This window comes from Megalobrama amblycephala, linkage group LG3 (genome assembly GCF_018812025.1).
Source record: "Megalobrama amblycephala isolate DHTTF-2021 linkage group LG3, ASM1881202v1, whole genome shotgun sequence".
Classification (NCBI taxonomy): Eukaryota; Metazoa; Chordata; class Actinopteri; order Cypriniformes; family Xenocyprididae; genus Megalobrama; species Megalobrama amblycephala.
The window spans coordinates 53,915,637-53,940,225 of NC_063046.1; the positions used below are offsets into that span (position 1 = coordinate 53,915,637).

Genomic DNA, 24,589 nt, shown 5'->3' on the forward strand with positions numbered 1-24,589 from the left:
TCTCTTAGAGCTGCAGGCTGCTGGGGGTTTTAGACGGATCACTCTCACAATGCCTGATCAATACAGCTATTGATCGGCTGGCAAAATGTTTATAAAATCATCCCGGGCAACCGGAGCGACGGGGTGGAGAGGAGGAGCGTGAGCGAGGGGAGGGCCGTGAGGGCGATGCCATTCGGCCAGGGTAGAGGAGGCAGCGTGCCCGTGATTGGTTGCTTCTCTGCCCGCCTTGCCAGGCAACTAACGGGGTACGTTGTTCTGGTACGCAGCTCCCCGCTTTCGTTCCTGCGGCGCTCAGGCGAACTTTCCTGCCTCACGAGCCGCCACCTCCACCGCAGCAGCGGCACCGTTTTTACTGCACACCGTTGGCTGCCAGCCAAACTGTGACAGCACCCACCCCCCGACATCCCACCTCCCATGAGTCAGTAACCTTCATTTGCATAAATTAGCAAGGCGGCAGGCAGTGCCAGGCTCTTAACGAGCCGATGTCATGTCATGTCGTCCCTCCTCCCCTCGTTCGCTTCCTGCTACACGAGGACGCCGTACTCCCGGCCCACCTGCCTTTGGCATGGAATACCCTCTGGACCCTGCTCCATTTCACTGGCTCTCTTTGTGACTCCTGGGACCCTGCTCCAACTATATCAGCATTATCAAACAACACGTCCCCACAGACCCCTGTTCCCGTGTGAGCTTATGCTGGGAGATCTCAGACTAAAACACACACTCAGTGCTGCCCTTACTTTTCTGAATGGTTCCTACAGACAGGTTTTCCCACCTCGCACTTAGAGATCCTAACCACAACAAGCCTTGCTCGCTGCTAATCTTTTCATCTAGAGCTCCATTCATGATGGAGAAGGACTCGTCCTTGACATCCCCGCAGTCCTGACTGTAAAGGATCATTAGCATTCATCAGTCATTCATCAGCGTTTGAGGAACAAATCTGATCTGCAGCCCTTTACGAAGATAATGGAAAGATACCTAGAACAATTAAACTGCTGCATCAGGCTTTAATTCTCGAAATGTATCAGCAGCTGCCATGAAGCTTAGCAAATTAAGAAAGAAGATTACAGGTTATTGCTATAAAGTGTTCAGACACAAAATATATAACCATTCCATATGGTGTATTTAGTAGGGCTGGGTATCTTTAGGCACCTTACGATTTCATTTCGGGTCTGATTCCAAAATGATCTCAATGCATATCATTTTTCTGTGTAGATGCAAATCTTTAGAAAGTTGAGATGGCTTGTTTTCAGATTCCTTGTAAAGATTCTGCATAATAGCTGTAGAATCCCACCAATAGAAATGGAATAAGAGGCAGTACTGCAGCCTTATTCTGTGTGAATGAAACGCTTGATCAGAGTTACGTTAAGCATGATCAATTTGTCAATTGTGCGTGTCTTCTTTTCTGTGGCTGTGCACAATGATCAACTTTTAAGTGAGTAATACATTGTTTAAACATCTATATATGCCGGTAATGATGTGGCCTCAGTGTCATTTTTGCATTGCCACACACCACATGGCGCTTATCTGTGTCTATAATGGTTTTTTGATAAAATAGACTTTTTAATAAATAATGTTTGATGTAGGACTGTTTGATAAAGAATCACAGTGTATCTTTAAGTAGGTTCACCCCACTCCTAGTGCTTAGCAGCCCTAGATAGCGCTTCTCCTCTGGCACTAGCCGTGAAACACTATATTTGATAGCCTAGGGCAAAGTCACATTGGTCAAGCCATCAAGGGGAGTCTGTTTAATTAAGGTGTTGTTTTTAATTAACCATAAAAGCTACTTCTCTCCCAACTAATTGGAGCAGGGAGAGTCTTAGCATCAGGTCTGCTCTGAAATGTTAACTCCACTGGAATTTATTATTATTAGCATGAAGTGCCTAACAATACGAAAAGTAGAAAAACACTATTTTAGCCAAGTTTTGCATTACCGTATAGTTTGATTGGATGCACAGCCGTTGACATCAGCAAGAAAGGATATGGGAAGACTTCTTTTCTCCCTTTTTAAAAGTTGATATGTTTATGTTGCTGTGCTAACTATACTCTCAAAAATGCTGGGTTAAAAACATCCAGAGTTGGGTTGAAAATGGACAAACCCAGCAATTGGGTTATTTTAACCATGCGGTTGGGTTAAATGTTTACCCGACGTGCTAAGCAGTTTAATTTAACCCAACTATTCTTTGAAAATTACTGTAATTGCTTGCTTTAAAAGTTGAAATAAAACAACCCAGCAAGTTGGGCAAACATTGAACCCAACTCCTGGGTTAAAACAACCCAATTGCTGGGTTTGTCCATTAAGCCAACATTTTTTTAGAGTGTATCCTTGATTATATTTTGAGTTATATATTATTGTATACGAGTTACATTTAATTATTTGGGTTTAGTCTTGTATTCTCCTGCTTTCCAAGACTCAATCAGAACAGACCTGTGACCTGTGTACTTTTTTGGCCTACCACTTGATCGATGAGAACCACCATAATAGACCAGTGTAGGTGACCGATTCTGTTTGTAATAGCAGGCCCTTGATCTGTATCCTTCACTCCAGTTTTTTGTTCTCCATCATCTCAGTCTTTATCCTTTTCCTGGTTCTGTTCCTTCTTTTCTCTTCATTATTTTCCTTTTGCTTCTGCTCTCTCCCATTTTATTCTTTCATATGCCCCCTCCCCTCCTCACGATGCATAAGAGGGTGTTTTATTTATTCCATCAGAATGCAGAGGGGCTTGGGGTGTGCGTGCCTCACACAGAAATCAATTTCAGCTCAGCCAGTGGAACCAAACAAAGCACCATGCTCATCGTAGCATCCATGTGCGTTCACAAAACCTAACGCACTCATCTCTCCTCTACTTCCCTCCCTCCTTGGGAGACATTTTGTTCTCACTCTACCGCCATTATTGTCAATCATTGTGCACAAGTGATGAGGTGTGAACACAGCTGGCAAATGAGTGATGGCCAAGTGTATATCATTAGCAGCAAAATGAAGGAAACTCAAACAAGAGCGCTTGTCTGTTTGTAGATATCTCTTTAATGATTCAGAGTTGCAGTTTTCTCTCTTTTTATCTTTCTTACTCCCATTCTTTCTCTTCAAATCTTCCCCTCTCTTGTTCTTTCCCTTTTCTTTGTCTGTCAGAGGACAACTGTTTTGCTCAGAGGGTGCTCCAACATATCTCAGGAGACTTAATGGAGTTCTCAGATGTGTTCTGTTCAAGTATTTATTTTGATTTTGCGATTATAGCCATGCACAATTTCAAGATTGTTCACTTGATTTTCTCTTCTTGCATTTAGCATCATTTTTCCCTGATGTCTCTGACTCAATCAGAATAGACCTGTGACCAGATTTTGGGTGGCAACCTCATTGAGAATCAGAAGAGGAGGATACCCCATAGTGGGTTACTAGCATATTCTCATATTCTCAACAGTAAACTTGTTTATTATTCATACGAGATGACAAAATCATATGACTCACCCTAATGTACAAACCAGTAATACTTTTGTTCGTCTTCGGAACACAAATGAAGATATTTTTTTAATAAAATCTGAGCGATTTCTGTCCCTCCATTGACAGCTAAGCAACTACCAGGTCGATGCTTCAAAAAGTTCATAAAGAGATCGTAAAAGTAATTCATATGAATTGAACGGTTTAGTCCGAAATTTTCTGAAGAGACTCAATTGCTTTATATGATGAAGAGATTGAATTTAGACATTTATTCACACATAAACTTTAATCATCAAACATAAACAGAAGCTCAACCGAGAACAAACCTCATTGGTTCTTGCAGAAGCTCAAACGTTCTGCGTAACACGAGAACGAACCTCATTGGTTCTCACATGTCAAGCAAACATGCTTGAGCTTCCGCTTGCCACAACTGATGTGTGAGCTAATGAATGTTTATAAGTGAATAAAAGCCTAAATTAAATCTGTTCAGTGTATAAAGCAATAGTGTCTCTTCAGAAAATCTGGACTAAACCGCTCAATTCATATGGATTAGCTTACGATCTTTACGAACTTTTTGAAGCGTCAAAGTGGTAGTTGCGTAGCTGTCAATGGAGGGAGAGGAATCTCTCAGATTTTATTCAAAATATCTTCATTTGTTTTCTGAAAATGAACAAAAATCTTACAGTTTTGGAGCAACATGAGGGTGAGTAAATTATGACAGAATTTTAATTTTTAGGTTTAACGCATAAGGTATCGTGAACTAGCATTTCTTAGTCATGGTTAATGTTAATTTTATATATATTAATACATTTTTTAAGTTTTATAAATTAACATTAGTTGATTTATTATGAACAAACATGGGTTAACAATGAACAATGGTGTATTTATAAATGAACATTAACCTAGATTAATGAATACTGCTTGTAAAACTTGTTCATTGTTGCTTCATGATATGGTTGGATTTAGGGGTTTGGCATTATGGTTAAGTATATGTTTTTTTTTTTTTTTTTTTTTTTTTTTTTTTTAATATCTTAGGATTTCAACATCTCATTGAAATTATTACGACTTCTCATGAGGCCAAGTTGTAAAAACAAGAAGCAAGAGACTTACTTAAAGTAAAAGTCTCAATTTTCCCTCCATTTAATCTCATAGCAGCCTAGGAGAAAATATCGAGATATTTTTTTTTCCCTACAGTATTTCCCTTTGTGTATATAGCCGTGCATATGTATGTTTATCTATGGTATGAGTAATAAATCTGTGCGTTAGCATGTGTTTGTGGGTGTAAATGTGTCCTCAGGGTGTGCTGAATAGTAAGTAAGTGTTGATGTTGATATGCTTTTGTGGACTGTGCTGTATAGAGGCCTATGGAAGCCACATCTCTCCCTTAGTCTATTTTTCTCGTTCTCTTTCTCTCTCGCTTCACTTAATGTGAGTTCTGGATCAGCCTTATTCCTCGCTCCACTTTTATTGATTTCAGCGAGAAATAGAGGGAGGAAGAAAGAAAGGGCCTTTTCACAAAGAAGTTAAATGGTCAAGTAGCGGGTGGAGGGTGGCTTTCACCACTTATTGACGAGGTGGAAAAATGTCACTATTATGGAGGCCCTTTCAGGAGATAGCGAGCTGATTGGATGAGTGCCCTGGGGTCAGGCGGAGCGCATTCCTAGCGCAACCAAACAAGTGTGTATAAAAGGCCAGAGGATTCAGTTGAACATGTAGAGGTGCCTCTTCACCGGTCGCCCTGTCTATTAGCTGTGTCCAGGCTACTGTCCGAGACTACAAGGCGCTGTGCGAGCCTTTCTTCTCAATCTCTCTGCAGGAGGCAGTCTTGCATGTCTGATCTTGCCACCCATGATCAGTGAAAGTGTTTGTTTGTTAGTGTTCTGGCCTCAGTGGCCTGTCTGAAGAGGAAGTCAAAGGAAGCCAATGCCTGATGTGGCTCAACCGCCTTCAAAGCCTCCAGCAGATAATGCCTGGTGCCAACTGGACGCCTGTGGCTGGTGTCCAAAATTTAAACTAAAGTGCAGTGAGTGGGTGCTTGTGTATGAGAGAAATAGGTTAATAGGAGCACAAGAGAATCGATGGAATTTACAAGGAACAAGACAGTGAGAGAAAAGAGTTGGGTGGACGAAGCAGCCATGAGATTCCTGAAAGACTTCAGCTGACCTGTGGCTAGGGGTTCAAACATAAGTCACTCGTGCAGCTCTGGGAGTTTGACGTCAAGGCCTTTAATTAGGGAGGCGCATCATCTGGCCAGCCAGTCTCCATAGAACGAGAGAGAGCCTAGCAAAGGTCAACGTGCCACAGAACAGACACTGGATGGCTTAATCTGAGGTGAAATGGTTGCTTTTCTAAATTGATTCCAGTTTGGCAAAGACAAGGGCTGTCTTGTGTTCTAATTGAGCCACTTGAAGACTGCGGCGGAAAGCGGGAACCCTCTCTGAGGAAGGGTTCATAAAGCAGGACACATGAACAAACAAAAATTGTTCAACTGACATCTGGAGCAAAGCTGTCTCTGGGCCTGAGCTGCTGCGGGAAAACCAGTAGGCATGCAAGCCCAACCTCGCACTCATTCACACATGCTCTTCCAACTGTTTGAAAATTGGACCTCAAGTCTTGTCTGGGTTCATTGTTTAAATCAGAGTTACTGTGGTTCCAAAAATTGAAATCCCATTTAAATCACCATTTAGTAAAATCATTTCATTGCATTAGATACTTAGCAGAATAACAAAAGTTGTGCATGTGGTATTTCTTCACAATAAATGCCACTTTGTTAAATATTTTATTCAGTGACTTTCATGCAATTTTAACTGTGGGTTAAGTATCCAATACATAAACCATACATAACCTTGACAAACCTTAACAAAAAATAGTTTGAGTCTTGAAGATCAAATATGTTATATTTCCGCTACTCCAAAAGGCTCTTTTTATTAAGATATACACACAAGAAATGCAAGTTTGTGAATAGTCACAATGCTTTATGAATATAGCCAGCTGAAGGATGGTTTTTGAAAGGATATAAAGCAACCTTTCATAAAGTGAATATAGTCTGCTAAAGGTTGATTTTTTTTTTTTTTTTTTTCAAATATTATTAAAATATAGATGATATTTTCATTAACAGATTTATTACTATTATTATTTTAAGATTTTTTAAAGATTTTATTTGAATTATTTTACTAAGCAAAGTCCCTGATATAACAGAACATTACTAGGCAACAATGATAATGGTATGCTGTTAATATATCTTGTATTTTAACACAGCTGGAGTGCTGTATTGACCAATCAGAAACTAGGAACCATAACTATTTGATTTATTATACTGTGTATGTTCCTACTGTAATAGGTTGCAACCCCCAAACATGGTGTAGCCACATGGTTGCCAAAGCCCTTGACCTAAGATGGAAATTGAGTTTTTCTCCCACACACACATTAACACATGCCACGTTGGCTTACAGACTTTTTTTCAAGCAGAATGCATAATATATTAAATGAAATAATGTTTCTTGTGGGGATGGTTGTGGCATGGAAAGGATATGCATTGAATCTCAATGTAGCTCAGATCCTTCAATTGGTGTGATGACAGGGGGTAAATGAGTATGTGTGTGTGATATGGGGGAGGGCTTAGCATATCGCCTCAGGCCAGTCTGTGACGTCCAGAGACGTACATGAAGACTGTACCCCCCGCCATCCCAGCAGACACCGGCAGACCACTAGACATGGATCCTGCCGTCATTAGCGAGGTTAAGATTCATTGGTGCTAATTGATGACTATTCCCCCTCTCCTCACATTCTCTGTCCATGCAAAAAGCTCTTGCCCGCCTTCACCCCTCCAGTCCTCAGACCCTGAAGACTACAACTCCTAATTGGACCTACTCGACCCCCCGCCATTAAAGATTTAGTAGGAAGGCGCCTTGTAAAGCATTGAATTTTGTGGAGTTAAGCTCAGTAGATGGCTCTCACTAGGCTGTGCCGAAAAGTGGTTGTGGGTGGGAGATTTGATTGAGCCAATAATGGTGGTACCCCAGGCCTGAAAACTGCCCAATATAGGAGAGAACCTTTTAGAGGCATTTTCCATATCTGAATTCCAAACAGCATTTCCTGCACCCATGGAAGGCACTGCCGGAAGGGTACACTATTCAAAGGGTCGTTCCAAGCGAAAGTGAGCAGCTGAACCCTGTTTTTTTTTTTTTTTTTTGCTGTTAGCAAAAAGTATGGTAAAGTATGGAGAACCTTCCGTAGCAGATCTAGATCTGGGGTGGAGGAGGCATGAAGAAAATTCCCAGGACACACAGTACTTGAGCTGGATGGAAATAAATATGGTTGTGTACATAGGAAAAAGAGAATGATTGGCTACACTTCCAATTTGGAAGAACCATTCAGTTACTCTGAAGAGTTTCATGACTGTGTTGAAAGGGAACTATGCATTCATTTTTACTGTTATGTTATCAAGACAGCATTGCGATTCATGCTTCAGAGTACTCCAATTGTAGGACATTGTGATGCTCACTTTCAAATGGATTTCGCCTCTTGTGTTCACCTTGAAATGTATACATTGAAAACATTTAGCACAGCCAGTGATATACAGCAGTTGATTTATTATCACAAGGGGTCAATGCTAAATTTTCTGAATTCTTCTGTTGCTGTTAATACATCATATTTCCACTTAGATTTTGATCTTTTTTGACTCTCCTAGTTTCATAGAATCAGTTTGGCTAGTTGTTACCATACATAATTGATTTAACACTGACATTCAAGTAGAATTTTTTTCACTTCTGTGTTTGTTCTATTATGGTTTAAAGGGGTCCTTCATTATGATTTCACTTTTTAAACTTTATTTAGTGTGTAATGTTGCTGTTTGATTATAAACAACATCTGCAAAGTTACGACACTCAAAGTTCAATACAAAGGGAGATATTTTCTTTTACAGAAATCGCTATTTAAGGACTACAACAAACGGCTGGTAGGGACTACAACAAGTTTCTTCCTGGGTTGGTCACATCATAAACCCAAAAATTTACATAAAGCCGCCCCCGAGAATATGCAACAAAGGGGGTGAGGCTTATGTTGGGCTGCTTTAGAGAAGAAGAAGAGTTGTTGTAGTAGAGTGTTGTTACCATGGCGTCATTTTACGCCAGACTGCTTCACAAACGAGGGTCAATTCAACGCTGGATTTGCACAAAACATTAACATGACGGCACATGCTAGTCGATGAGTTGAATCAACTCCACAGCGACTACATAAATTTCAGAAACGTCCAGTTTCATTCTAAAAGTTGTAACTTCTTCCTGAGTCTCTCCATCAGTGTCGACTCCGGTTTGAACAATGTAAGGCTGAACACAGTTACTGACAATCCTCATTTTGGCTGCGTGAGATTCTCCAACTTTGTTGTTGTTGAGCAACCGAAGCACGAGCTGGCCGGGAGCAGCAGCTCATTTGCATTTAAAGGAACACGCACAAAAACGCAGTGTTTTTGCTCACACCCAAATAGCAATCTATGATAAATAATCTGTGGGGTATTTTAAGCTGAAACTTCACAGACACATTCTGGGGACGCCAGAGACTTATATAAGATCTTGTGAAAAGAGGCATAATAGGTCCTCTTTAATACTGCTTTTAAAACATTTAAAGTCACTGACCTTTGAGTTGCATCCAGAATGCAAATCACCTCAATGAAAACTGATTATACACATGAATACAAATTAAGTTTTATGAGAGAGTATTATTAAACTTTGTGGGGAAAAAATGTCACTACATGGATATGCAATTATTTGGTGTCCTAGATATCACCTTGACAACCTTGTTGAACACAGAAAACAAACAAATGTGCAAAAAAAAAAAAAAAAAAAAAAAAAAAACTATTTAGTATTTGCTCGCTCTCTGCTACAAAACTCAGTACTTTATTAGACCGTTCCACTGTGTTTGTGCTCCTGGTGCGGCCCACTCATTGGGCCCGTGTGATCTGGAGACGGGGTGAGGAATGTGAGAAGCATCTTAGGAAACATGAGCTGCTATTTTCCCACAAGCGTAAAAAAAACAGATGCCAGTGCTCTGGAATCCTGGTGACGCAATGCTTTCATGGACGGGCCAGAGAGGAGGAGAGAGAGGGAACGAAAGAGGGCAAGAGGGCGAAAGAAAGAAAGAAAGAAAGAAAGAAAGAAAGAAAGAAAGAAAGAAAGAAAGAAAGAAAAAGAAGGAAATGGAGGTCTGGCTTGAACGAGGGAAAACTAAAGAGTATGAGAGGCAGCTGTAAGTTCACTGGGTCTCCGCTGGGACAGGTTCCTGGCCCCTGCTGTCTCTGTAGGAACATCTGTGAAGGAAGACCATTAATTGTTTGTTGGCTAAGTGATCATTACAAAAGCAGATGCTTGATGCCTTTTTTAAGATGCAAGAATAGAGACAAAGAGAGCGAGAGTAACGATAGAGTGAAAGGCAAGAGTATATGTTCCCTCAGGCTCTGATTGAGAGGAATACCATCAGCAGCAATTCCTCTACCACCCTAATTTCTCATACACTCAGATACCCCCTAAAACACAAAAACAGTGCACATCAATGCCTGCTCCTCCATCTCTGCCTCTCCTCCTGCTCTAATTATCGGTGCCTCTGTAATTGCTGTTATATTCATCATAGCTTTTGGTATTTATAGGGTCTGTTTTGATCATAGTAATAATGTCACTCTGGAATTCCCATGCTTGGGAGGAGAAGAAGAAAGAGAGAAAATGAGAAAAAGGAGAAAGGGGGAGGGCAGGGGATGATGTTTGGATCCTGGCAGACTCTCTCAGACATCAGTTGCAGTAGGGCCCAGAGGCCACTGCTCCAGGCTGCTCTGCTGCTCGGCTTTAGGTGACCCGGGTCCCGCGTGGATCGGGTCTGGCAGGGCTGCGTGCTGAATGGATCTACGCTGAGCTCAGCCAGGTCTCGCCTGCTGGGGGTGTTCTGGACCAGAGCTTTGCTGAGTCTTGGCGTCCCTGGGCCAGAGGAATCGTGGTCTCATTTTCCTTGCCTTTTCACTCTTATTCCCTCCCTCCGTCTTTCCTTAATTTCTTTTTTTTTTTTTTTTCTGTCTTCATTCAATCCCTGCTGCTTAAATGACCAGTTAAACAGATTTTTGCTGGTCACAAATCATGGCTACATTTAATTAGGTCAATTCAAGTCTAATTTAATACAGATTGTTTCAAAGCGGCTTCACGGAAAATCATTATGTTAGTGTTTTTATATTTTAATATCATGCAGCTGAGATTTGATATAGAGTATGTATTGCTATTGATCCCCCCTCGTGCTGTTATTTTTTCCCATAGAAAAAAAAAAGGAGAATTTTAAAGAATGCTCACGCAGCTCTTTTCCATAAAACGTTTATACGACAATAGAATGACCATGGACTGTCTATAAAAGAACCATAAAAGTAGTTCATACAAATTGCGTGGAATATTCCAAGTCTTCTGAAGCCATAAAATGCTGTAGCATTTTTTGAGGAACAGACCCAAATTTGGTGTAGCATGTCTATCGACCGCTGGTTCTCCAGACCTATGAATGAGCAGCATATTTTTGTTTTCTTTTTGCAGAGCTGCAGCTATCACATGGCGAGACTTAAAATATAATGCACAATTCATACAGACCACTTTGTGGTGGTTTTAGTGATTGAAAGCTTGTGGTATCTGAATCACTGTTGTTTGGAAAAGAGTTGTGTGAAAAATCTTATTTTGTGTTCCAAAAAAAAAAAAAAAAAAAAAAAAAAGTAAATGTTTGGAATGACACGCGCTGGAATGAGTTGGCAAAACTTTACGGTTACATCAGCATTTTTAAGTTAAGAAATTCAAAGTTTAAGTAAGCAGAACTGGCAGATTTTTATTTTGTACTTGTACATTTTTGTTGCTCTTAACTCAAAATATTTGAGTAAGCTAATTCATACATTTACCGTAAAATTATCATGTAATCTCAACTTAAATATTTTAGTTGTGGAAACTTGGCTAAACTTAGCTAATTCGGTAAAAGCTAACTTGCTAACTGGATAGCATTATAGCTGAATGAGTACACAACTGTTGAACGAGTACATCAATATAGAACAGTTAACATATATCTGTTTTCAAGCTATGCTCTACTCGACACCATGATGGTAACCCCCCCACCGCCCAAAAAAACAGAAACTCTTACAAATTAGCATAGCGAAAAAAAACAAACAAAAAAAAACATTATATAACATTGCATTTTTACTCTCCCTTTCAACTGTCATGGCAAAGCACGCTGGGAAACAGAAAACCCAGCTCAGTTTCAGTTAATTTTGAATTAACTTTAGTTTTTTAATTTTAGTTTGTCTAAATTAAAAGAAACAAGTTCATAAAGCTCAAAACAATGAAACAATTCAGAAAACTTAAAATGTGTCAGTTTTGTGAACTCAAAATAAAAAGGAAGTTCTAAATACTCATAAAAGTTCATTTGATTGAACTAATTTGTTTAATTTGTCATTTTTTCTAAAGCAATCTTTAGCATGCCGCCCGTTTGCTTGTAATGAATGTGGAATGCTCTTTCAAGACCATCTTGGTCCAAGTTGCATGAATATCACTAGTCCAAATGAAGCACACCTTTCGTTAAGACCTACGACTGACGTCCCCACTCTTGTATCCACATCTCTACATGTCTCTTGCTCTCTTTTTCTCCCTGTCTCTCTTTCCCCCTTCTGCACAGCTCCCAGTGTTTGGGTATATATTTACCACCCTTGTGTGAGGCCGGGTGAGTGGGCCAGGGGAATGGAAAGGAAAACAATCATGCCCTCTCTCCTGGCCCTTCGGTGCAGGCCGCCTATAAATAACTACGGGTGGCGCGCCAGTCCCACCGCCTATGGCATGGGAATCTCGTCTCCTTCAGCCCAGCCCTGGGCTGCTCGACCACCCTGGGAACCCTTCAGCCAGGCCACTGAGGACGGACAGCAGGCCAGGGCAAAGTCAAGGCCGATGGCGAGGAGAAGAGTTCTTTTTTCTTGACTTTTTTCCAGCCCTCCTTTGAGACTGTAATTGTCTGTCTCTCTGTTGTGTCTCTAAGGAGAGTTACTGACTGTTTTATCCCTCTTATACCTAAGCCTCTATGGTGCATCCTTCTCTTTCAAAGCAGTTTTACACTGCATTTAGTCTGTTTTTGCCTTATAAAGATTGTATGAATATGTGCTTTTAGAAGTGTTAGAAATCCGGTTCGTAGAACTCAGATGAAGCGTTTGTTTTACCCCACTGAAAATTGATTTTGACTTTCAAAGGCTTGCTCTTCACAGCGCTGTCTTCCGTGTCAGTGTGAGACAGGTTTAGCTCACATTTTTGGAATTTGAGGTAATAGTTTTAAACTGACAGACTAAACATCACTCTTCTTGACTGTTCCACTTCTGAATAGTAAATACTTACACAGACACACACACTCAAACATACTCTTAAATTCACACACACACACACACACACACACACACACATCGAGAGGCAGACGGTGAGAATGAATCTGGTAGCCAGTGGTAATAAAGTTCTGAAGATTTGTTATGTTAAGCACTAAAGCCACAATGTATCTACAGGTGGTTTTGTCACTGTGTTTGTCATAAACATCTAATTCCTCTGACACTGCACTACAATGGCAAGATTGGGCAAAATGTGGAATTTAAGAACTGGCTCCTTTTCGGTTCATGAGTTAAAATGTAAATTGGCCACACCCCACGAGATGTTAAATTGAAATTGTAATTCAAAAGAAATTTAATATAGTTATAGTGAGACATTTAAATAATTACAAACAAAAACAACACAATGGAGGAAGAGAAGACACAAGTAGTCCTTTTTTGAAGGTAAATCAACTGTTCACCCATTTATATTAAGTAATTATATAATTGAAGTATTTAAATATTATTGTTTAATAATAAAGTGTTTGGGTTTCATTATAAATACTTTAATTTGTCTGAAATATATAATGGAGAAATAAAACCATAAATGATTTGTTACAGAACCATGACATCTTCTTTACTGAATGCAGGCAATTGTGCCTTCCTTGTCACTTTTTCTTTCTTTTTATGCTTTAGTGAAACATGTCAGTCTTTTCAAAATGTGAACTTGATTTATAAAAGATATCCCAGATAATATGAAAAGCAAAACTGGGTTATTCGCTTTTTTATTTTTTTATTTTATTTTTTTTTTTTCAGCTATGTTGGCTGTACTGTCTGGTATTAAACAGAGTTTTTGTAACAAATCCACCGCATGTCTGCTTTTTTCTTCCTTTCTGTTAACTACTACCCTCCGTTTTATGTCCTGATAGATTTTCAGTCCTTCCCTTTAGCCCTTAATTTTTTTTTTTTCTGCATATCCCCATTTTTCTCTCTTCCTCACGAAACCCCCTCGCTCCCTCTCCTACAAGGCACACTTGTTATTTCTTCGTACAAGGTCCCATAATTAAGTTTGACATAAGCGAAGGGATTAAATATGCGGTTTGGGAGGGGGAGAAAGGGGCTCTGTTACAATCTCAAGGCCAGCTGTAAAATGGAACCAGATTGCGACACTTGGAGTTGGAAAGTTTGGGAAAGCTGCCGAGACTGAAGCTGTGTGTTCATACAGTACTGGTGTATGAATCCCTCTGCAGCATAAGAGTGGCCAAAAAACTACTGCTCCCCCTGAAATCCACCCTCTCTGAAAACCTGCCCCCGCTCAAACGCTAATAGACCACAAGCCCCCCAATGCCCAAATGCCAATGGTCCATGCCAATGGTATTACTATGGTAAATGGCCCAGATCCATTACTTCTTTCTGTCTTAAGAAAAAATGTGACATGTTTTTGTAGTCGACACATTTAAATCCAAGATATACTTAAGAAATTATTTTATAATTCAAATCAAGTATACTGTTGCCCTTTTATGAGTTGTTCATACAGGATGCATTAAAACATCCAGACAGAACACAACTGAACTGAAAAAGCGTGTGTTACAGTAGGTGCTGTTAATTCCCATAAATCATTGTTTGTCTATATGTAAAAATGAATATGCTTGTCCATATGGTAAAATGCTTATAACACTGCACTTTGTCTCATATTGCGTTTATGGTAAGCAATATGATATCAATGAGGAAACAATTATTTGTGGTGTTTTTCTACTTTTTTTTTTTTTTTTTTTTAAGTTTGTTGCCTCGAGGCCACATTGCACCACAACGGACAAATTAAAACATCTGACATTTTCATGTAGAAAAAAGAAATATATTTATTGAAAACATCTATTTCATATTTAATAAAAAGTACAATTTGATATCCAGCTGTTGCTCTTAGGCAACATTGTACTATCATGGAACACAATACCAAACCATCATATCATCAAGTTATATCAAGTTCTCATATCCATCCTCATCCCCACCTCCATCTTCGCTCTCACGCTCACTCTCTGAATTGTCTGTTCTTCTTCTGTGCTTTTTCCTGTTGTGGCGGTTAGCAAACAGCATTGCATTACTGTGCGCCCCCTTCTGGATTGGAGTGTGGATCGCCTATGACTGGCTGCATTCGTCGTCTGACTGTATGCACCGAACCGTGACGTCCGTACCGTACGGTTCAGGACAAATACATGCAACCGTTACACCCCTAATATATAATGTAAAGTTCTTGAAAATACTTCTTTACTTACCGTGATGTGTACATGTGATGAAACAGCACACAAAATGGAGTCATGTGGCCAGTTTTTTTTTGCACATTTATTGATTAGTATTTAAGTTCTTCTCTCCTGAGATAGGTTTGACGAAGAAAAAAACAACTAAAATAGACTATGTTGCCTGGAGGCAACACGGTACCATAGAGGGTTAACTTGACACGCCCCGTTAAAGCCATGGCGTCAGATGCTGAAAAAACTGTGAGATGTGCGTAACAACAAAAGCCATTCATCTAATGGATAATTAGGCCAACAATTAAACAAATAGCGCTGATGGAATGCAAGAACGTGTCCTGTGTGAATGGCCCCTCAGACTGTTTTTATTTCATGCTATTTTCAACTGTTTTCCTAATCCTAAAACCAGCATTCTTTGGATCAAAATATTACCCCACCAAGCCAAGGTACTTCCAAACAAAACCTCTCAGCCTGTTCAAAGAATTGCTTAGGTAAAAAACAAAAAACAAAACAACAACCACAACAAAAAAAAAAAAGTCATATCGTGGAAAATATATTTGTGTAAATGAATAAATATAACACGTGTTCTGAGGATCATTACAGCAGGAAGAGAGATTTTGGTCTTTTGTGCCAAAGACCTCTGCTTCTTTAGTCATAGGACTTTGGCCTCCTACGCCAAACCACTACTGCAGCGCTCTCAAAGAACCCTACATTCCTAAACAAAACACAAGCTCTCCCAGCCAAAACTCTGACACTCAAGCCGCCAAAACAAACACACTCTGCACCCTTTTCCCCCGGCCGCCAACCGTACATATGATACATGCTCTGTAGCTGTTTCAATTATCACAATTTGAGCTGTTTCTTGAAATGTTGATTCACCCATTGTTTGCCTTGAACTTTGTAATTCAACTCCGCTGTCAGACACATGGATAATTTGCTGTCTGTGCTAATGAGTTCAGTGTTCGGTAGAGCCGTTTCACTAGCTAGCGCTCAATCCATGACACGGAGCGTGGAAATGTGAGCCGCGATGGTCACGTTATGAGAGAACACAGCATCTCCGTGAGATTTCCCTCCTCCGTGAACTCTGTGCGGTCTTCGACGGGGAACTTTGCATTCTTAAATAACTCTGGCAAAAAACGTTTCTAATCTTAATGAGTCTGAACAGCAAATCTCTCATCTGCGGCAAAAAGGGATTAGGAAAGCAGGGAGAAAAACACTGCCGTTCCACTTTGATGAATTGTGTTTAGTAAATCCCTGGGTATGAAGTTCCTCCGACGAACAAAGCGCTGGAGAAGCATGGATGTTTTTAGACAACATAACTTATCAGAGAGAAACAGAACATGCATTTAAGGGGAAATACAAAGGAAAAGCAGATTCGTCACTTCGGCAAATGATAAAAGTGGTTAACTCTTTTTCTCAATCCACTTAGCTAGTTTTGGTTAAAAAAAAAAAAAAAATCAACCCAAAGTAGCTTTGCACAAATTAAAGGCATTGTGTTTCTCCCGGCCTTATCATCCTCGTGTTTATTTATTTTTACATGATGCGGAGGGTCTTTGTTAACAGTAAATAAATAAATTGATAATTTCCTGCCTCTTAGTGGAGATGCTATAAACAGCTGTCATAGTGATTAAGGAGTTAATGAATAGGCATAAGCGAAGACCTTGAAGCTTTGCAGTTTTGAAGCAAATTGTAAAGTTACACTTGGCCTTGAAACTTTCCCAGGTCTGAGCTTCAGGCTTTGTTGTAGGTCTATGTGGTATATTGTGTATTTATTATACTGTAAAACCGAATAAGTTGGGCTAACTCAAAAAATTTGAGGTAATCAGTTACATCATTTTTTTTTTTTTAATGATTTTAAGTAAGCAGAACTATCAAGTTTTGAGTTTGTCATACTCATGCATGTTAATTGCTCCTAACTTGAAGTACTGAGTTAGATAACTCATACATTTTGATTGCAAATTAACATAAAAGGATTTAGTTAATTAACTCTTTTTATTTTGAGTTCTTGCAAATCAGAATGAGTTAGTTTACTTCACTGTAAACCCTAATAAGTTGCCAGAACTAAAAAAAAAAAAAAAAAAGTTGAATGAGAATTTTTAATTTTAATAAAATTTTAATTAAAATTTTTAATTTTTAAGTTAAGAAACTCCAGGTTTAATTAAGAATTTTATTTTGTACCCATACATTTTATTGTTCTTAAAGCTGCAGTCTGCGATTTTTGGCCCTCTAGCGGTTAATAAACAGAACTGCACGCGTCTTGTGGAAGAACATTATAGCCGGAGCTACTTTTCTCCGTGTATGTCTATGGCGAGTCACGCAGTTACTATGATACTCTGCGGCGGGTCCTACCAGTCCGGTCTGAAATAGTCCGAATATAAACACTTATTATAAATGTACCGTAATGATTCAGGGTATCATGTTGTACATTCTCATTATATAATTTTTGTAAATTTTGAACACAAAAAAAGTTGCGGACAGCATTATTTGAGTACACTAATTTATACATTTAACTTAAAATTACCAGGTTATCTCAATGTAAATATTTTGCTAACCGTAACAAACTAATTCAGAAAATGCCAACTTGCTATTTAATTGAACTAATTTATTTAATTTAGGTTTGTTCTACTCAAACCAATTAAGTATTTTGAGCATTAGGGTTTGACAGACTAAAATATGATAAATGCAGATTTATGTTGGAGGAAAAAAAAAAAAATATATATATATATATATATATATATATGTATGTATGTATGTATGTATATATGTATATATGTATGTATGTATGTGTGTGTGCAAGTATGATGAATATTTTCACACTTGACCTCTGTTAATGTGGGAATACAGCATGTTCGTCACATATACATCTGGTCGCCAGTAGTCTTCTCTTGAGTGACAGATAACATCTGGGAAGTCTGTAGCTATCACAGAATACATGGGGCCTATCTGCTCCTCCCTCCCCTTATACACACTCACTCTTTTCCCTTCTCCCTTTGCGTTATTCGGTTCATTCATGAACGTATCCCTCCGTTATTGATTTCCCATTAACCCCTTCCAATCTGGGAGGATCTAGGCGGATTGACGCGTAAACACCCATTTCATTGATTAGCCATGCGTCACTCATTTTAAATTCTCATTTTGACTTCTAGTTTAGCTCTGTCTGCTCACAGACCTGTGGTGTATTGGTCTCATTGCTTTTGTCGCCACAATTTATTTAACCTGTGCTCAACACATCAGAAGCACATGCACTAACCAGCAGGCTATGGGTCTGATTTTTATTTTATTATCATTTTTTATACGTTTAAATATTCCTTTTCATATGTTGTTTTGATGCCCCGTGTTTTCTCTGTTAAATATTACTCTTGCCTTCTCATTGATTTCTGTCTGTTTTTTCTCCACCTCCTTTCCCATCTCTCTCCACCCCTCCTGCTGTTTCTGACAAGTGCTTGCTAATGCTCAAGTAGCACAGTGCCTCTAGGTCACACATGTAGACGTGCATCAGAACTAAAGACACATAGTGTTCCCATTTGAATTGACAATTCCCTGACAGAACGTCTATGATCATCCAATGGGCTAAGCGGTTCTCTGACATCCATCTTGAGAAAGTGCTGCATGGGCCTTAACATGGGCAAAGATGGAAAGTGAGCCATTGTGTTTTAAAATGTGGCATAAGAATAGACTTGCATGCAGACTCTTGTTATTTAAGAGGTTTTAAATCAAGGGTCTGTCAGCTACAGAGACTCACATGTCATTTTCTGTGAACGAAAATATTGTGTGTGTGTGTGTGTGTGTGTGTAGAAGTGGGTGGAAAAAGTACATTTCAGCTTTTTCATGTATGTAAAGTGGGCTCCAATCTTTCTTTCTTTCTTTCTTTCTTTCTTTCTTTCTTTCTTTCTTTCTTTCTTTCTTTCTTTCTTTCTTTCTTTCTGAATTATTCAAAATTTGTGACCGAACAAAGAACAAAATTGAACAAAATTCGATTGAAGCAAAGGCTCTCAAATTATGTTGGAAAACGTGGTGATCAGGTATAATCTCAAAGGTTTCATGCAGCTTGAGTGCTGCTGTCATTAAATCAAAAGGGAGACAAACCAAATACTAAGAAATTAAGAAATTCATGACCAACTTTTTTCATGTGTTAACTGTTTTGTTAACACTCTAAAAAGTAATTCAGGGGACCTGTTACCACAACTTACCACATGGTTGCAAGTTAAAAATTCTAATTAGCGATATTAATTAAACCTTTTAAGTTGCAAACATTAATTTGTAGAGTTCTGTTGACATAATAATGTTGATCATTACATCAACTTAATATCGTCTGTAATTTAAACTCAAATTTCTGCGTTAATTGGATTTATTTATTTATTTTTAATTTTTAAAAATAGGTTGTAGTAACTTAATGAAATTGTCTTGATAACCTCGGAAATTAGGCAGTGGATTTCTAGTTCCCAGCATGCTTTGCATAGGACTGGATAAGGAGAATAAATGTTGAAATTAAGTCTTAATATATTTGTTTTTAGTGAAGGGAAAGACCTGTTAGTTTTTAAGGCAGTTATGTTTGACTTTTAAAAGAGTTTCTGTAAAGTCGAAGTTTTTGTGCTTATCATTGTGCTGAAGAGTTCATACAAGAAGGTAAACACTACATTGACTCTATAAGCAATGACTGCGCTAATGCCAGTGACAAGTAATATCTTACTTGTAAAATAAGTTATGTTAGCATGTGCTATTATAGCTGTTGATTTGAACTGAAATAGATAAGATTAATTGGTTCCGAGGCTACAAATTGGTGCAGCTTAATTTTTTGAGTAATCAACTTAAAAATTTGTGTTTATGCTACAAATTATTAAGTTCTTCTAACTCATTGTAACTTGTTGATTGAACATAAATTCACTCAAAGTTGTCATAACTCAAAAACATTGACGCGTTATTTTTTTTTTGTTGAGCCAACACATTATTTTTTTAGAGTGTAATGACATCATTTGGCATATAAAAATAAAATAAATATTATGTAATTTATAAAAATGTAAAATTCAATACTTTTGGAGCCCTCACTATGACTGTGTGCAAGAGTGTTTGTGGAAAGGAGCAGTTTGCATGTGTTTAGAGTCTGAGAGAGTGTAGTGTATGTTTTGCATGTGTATTTATTCCCGTTCAGAGTATTTGCGCGAGATTGAATGCATGTGTTCGTGCTTTTCTGTTTGTCTGGGAAGCACACGAGAGAGAAAAAGTGAGACGCAGAGAGCAAGAATATTTTACTGAGGCATGGCGCGCATGTACCGGTCCAGCCGTCTGATGTACAAAGAGCCCAGAGGAAGGAGGTTCACAGCTGTTTGTAGACTATACGAACAGAAAAGGTCAATGTCGTAATGCAGCACGTTTTTTGTAACGCGTTTTCATTTCTCCCCTTTCCAAAGCGCCACTTCAGTAGCACTGGTGCATTTAAATTACTGTTCTTGCCCAGAGAAGAATGGTTCAAGCATAACCCCATTGTATTCTTTGATAAACTCTGTAAAATGCACAGTATAAGCTGGGGGAAGCAGCATGGTTTAAGGGCACAATTGCCGTGCAAATTTACCATGGAAAGTTCCGCCACCCTTCCTCTGCCGAAGTGAGAGAGGGGAAGAGAAGGATCGAGAGAGAAGGGTCTGACTGTTATCTGTAGATGCAGGGCAGAGCAGGGAAGATTGTCTTTGTGTTTGTCATCTCGCTATGGGGGCTCAGCTGTAAAGGAACAATAGTGCTCTAATCCCAGCTCTGATGCCAGATTAATATTCAAGCCCACCAAAATATTAATTCCAGCCAAGAGCAGCGCATGCAAAATAATGTCAAAACACTCAAACAAATAAAGACAACAACAAATCGAGAACACACAAAGAAAACTCTCCAGCTTGCTTCAGCGGTGTCCGCACGCGCACACACACATCTCCGCGTAGAATTCGCAGCTAATCTTCATAATAATTTAGCTTTCAAAGCAGACTATTTGAGGTGTGCTATGTTGTTTTTCGCAGATTGTCTTCACTTAGCCAGGGGTTTTATTCTAGGATTTGAATATTTACAATTTGAAATAATGGAGGTTGTAAAAATAAACCCTGCTTTATGCTCTGTAATCCACAAGGCTCGAAATTGCCTCCCAACTTCAAAGACAGTCCTGGAGTTGTCGGCCGTTAATGTGATTTGATGCGAAACTGTCGCAGCCACAGAAAGTGTCCGATATCGATTTTTTTGTCAATGTATCCACGTCGATATCGGTGCCATCTAGCGGCAGTGTGGATGGAAGTGTATAGAATGACCCTGTTTTCCCAACGGCGGTGATGCGATGGCAGATCCAGGGCTTTTCAGTCAGCGATAGTTGGCAGCGAGGTGGTTTTTATGGGTTGAGATGTGTCAGAGGGGTCTTGAAGTTTTTCTAGTGTCTGACATGTTGAAACGGACAGAGGCCTGGAGAAGGTGACAGGTGAAGAGTTTTAGTCACCGTCATGGCTTGATGAACAATGATGAATGGCCTCTTTTTGCTTTGGCATGAGCGTGAGGGCTAGAACGGGCCAATGAAGCAGAGCTGAGTGATGGAGGAGAACGGGCGATGGGACGGCATTCGGCACGGATTGTCTGGATTGCATGGCTCGAGGTGTTAATGAAGTGTTTGAGGTCCTCTCCTGCTTTAGTAGAGGTGCGATCCTTTGTCAGTTAAAGCTCGGTCAGCACGCGCACACACATACACGCGTCTCTCAGTCACTAATCCAACAGCAGGGGATGGGTTGTGCTCTGGCCGACAGTGAGATCTTCTGCACAATGATAAGGTCTAATGTGATCTGGGCTAGTTAGATTAATCTCTCACACATGCCACTAAATATGAAGGGTCAGCTTATTTTAATCCTCAAATCTCCACCGCACAGACGCGTGGACCACTGTCTCACAAACTTCACCAATAATCTCACTCTTAATTCCTTATCTTAAGCCTTTATCTGCCTTTCAAACCAACCAAGGAGTGTTTTCAAATGTGTTTTTGATGGGCTTCATGGTGCACCGAAAAGATGATAAAAATGGATGTGGGTTTGCTTGAAAAATTACACTCCAATTGAAGTTACTGTTTTATTGGCCACTTTTTTTTTCTTTTTTTTTTTTATTATTTTTTTTTTTTTTTTTTTTATGGCCTAATGAAGCAAAGTATTTTAGTTCAAAATCTTAAATCAGTATTTATGGAAGCTTGTTTCCACCACAGAATAAAATATAATTTAAAAGATAATTGTGACTTTTTATATAAACTAACAATTGCCAAAGTTAGAACTGTGAGATATAAACTCGCATTTGCGAGTTGACTGTTTTTCTCAGAGTTGCGATTTTATATATAAACTAGGGCTGCATGATTTATCTCACAGTACGGAAAATAACATTGAACTTAAATGCGATTATCACTTAAACACGATTCTTAGTACGATTATGAAATCGCGATTATTTATTTATTTATTTTTATGCGCAGCTTGTCAGTGAAGTATGGCTCCAAATGCTAATCCATCTGAAAGCATTGCGAGTTTGAGTTGCTTATAATGTACATTTGAAAAAGCAACACGTGTCAAACATCTTTCCAGACATGAGAAGCATTTATTAACATCTTGTCCAACAAAAGACAACATTTAATAACATGTTTTTACTCAACTCACTTCATAACAACAGTTGAGCATCCTTCTGTGAGATGATGTGGCTTCTTACAGAGAATAAGGCAGTTGTGTGTTTTTAGCCATGTTTAATCAATCAAAGTGTATCAATCTTCTGTTTATTCAGCTACAGCGATATGGTGCGTGTTATCTTCTTCTGCGGCAGGGCATATTTAGAGTTTCTGCGCAAGAGCGCCCTCTGGCTTTCAGATGGAGAAGCATTTACTACTGATCACAGAGCCGTAAAGCTCTGACAAGCTGCGCATAAAATAATCATGTGTGGTTTAATCGCGATAAATCGTGCAGCCCTAATATCTATAACTCGCAATTCTGAGAAAAAGTCACAATTCTGACTTTATAACATGCAATTGTGAGTTTATATCACACAATTCTGAGTTGTGAGATAAAAAGTTGCAGTTACCCTTTTTATTTTTTATTCAGTGGCAGAATCAAGCTTCCATAAGTATTAGACCTGTAGTTCCAAACAGGTTTTATTTCAGGATCCAGATTTTACATTTTTACATCGAATGGTGGGCCAACATAGTCCTAAAATTGTTTATTTTGAATTTTATTGTTTTGATTTTTGAGGATGTCACATAACCAGTCCATCATAGCATCAACCTATTTTTGTCTAGTTCCTATAAAGTTACAAATGAACCATACTAAAATTGTCTTTTTGTACAGTAGTAAATGAAAATGTATTTAAAATCTTAATGGAACATTAAGTAAAAGTAATATTATTATCTACCAAATGAACCCATAATGTAGTCCGTCTAGTCTTTTTTTATTATTATTATTGCATTGCATCGCATTTTGTTATTCATGATTTTTGAGGATGTTTGAAAATAAGGAATAACGACTTTATTGATGGGCGATTTCAAAACACTGCTTCATGAAGCTTCAAAGCTTTACAAATCTTCTGTTTCGAATCAGTGGTTCAGAGCGTGTGTCACACTGTCAAAGTTATGCCCCCAAGTGGTGAACCATTGAAACTTATGACGTAACGAAGCCTTGTTTACTTAAATCACGTGACTTTGGGAGTTTGATACACGCTCTGAACCACTGATTCGAAACAAAAGATTCGTGAAGCTTCGAATCTTCATGAAGCAGTGTTTTGAAATCGCCCATCACTAGATATTGTTGAATAAAGTCATTATTTTGTTTTTTTGGTGCACAAAAAGTATTCTTGTCGCTTTATAACTTTAAGGTTGAACCACTGTAGTCACATGAACTGTTTAAAATACGTCTTTAGTAGCTTTCTGGGCATTGAAAGTGTTAATTGTCTTGCTGGCAATGGAGGCCTCACTGAGCCAACGGATTTTATGAAAAATATCTTAGTTTGTGTTTCGAAGATGAATGAAGGTCTTACGGTTGTGGAAGGACATGAGGGTGAGTAATTAATGACAGAATTTTCATTTTTGGGTGAACTAACACTTTAAGTCTAAATATACGTCATTAAAAAACTGATACCGACTGTCCACTATTCTAAACATCTATGGTGGTTAGAGTCCTGCTATCACCCACAACACATTATGTATTTATTTATTTTCTTTTTTACACTAACAGGGTACCATTGATATTCCTATATCTGTCTGTAAAAAAGTTATCCGTGATCCACATAGTCTACAGTATGCAGTAGTATTTTTACAGCTTTCTTTCAAGCACCCTCAAATAAACCATCATCACGTGGGTCTGACGGGATCGCCTCGCTCATATCTCTTTAAACTGTTGTTGATATCCAGCTCCTGACATATGACATGTCCTTTAAAGGGAATATCATGAGGGATGTGTCCAAACGTAATTGTCCCATTTTCCTTCTGGGGCTTATTTTGGGGCTGTTTTGCTCTTTGTTGCTCTGATTGATTTGTTCCATAACCGATTTAAATTCACACACAACAAAGATAAGAAAGTGCCCAGCTTT

At 38.8% G+C, this 24,589-nt stretch overlaps 1 protein-coding gene across 1 annotated transcript in view; it reads left to right on the plus strand.

Annotated features, from left to right (window-relative positions):
• zfhx3b (zinc finger homeobox 3b) overlaps positions 1-24,589 on the plus strand; it is a 271,273-nt gene that overhangs the window by 59,634 nt on the left and 187,050 nt on the right.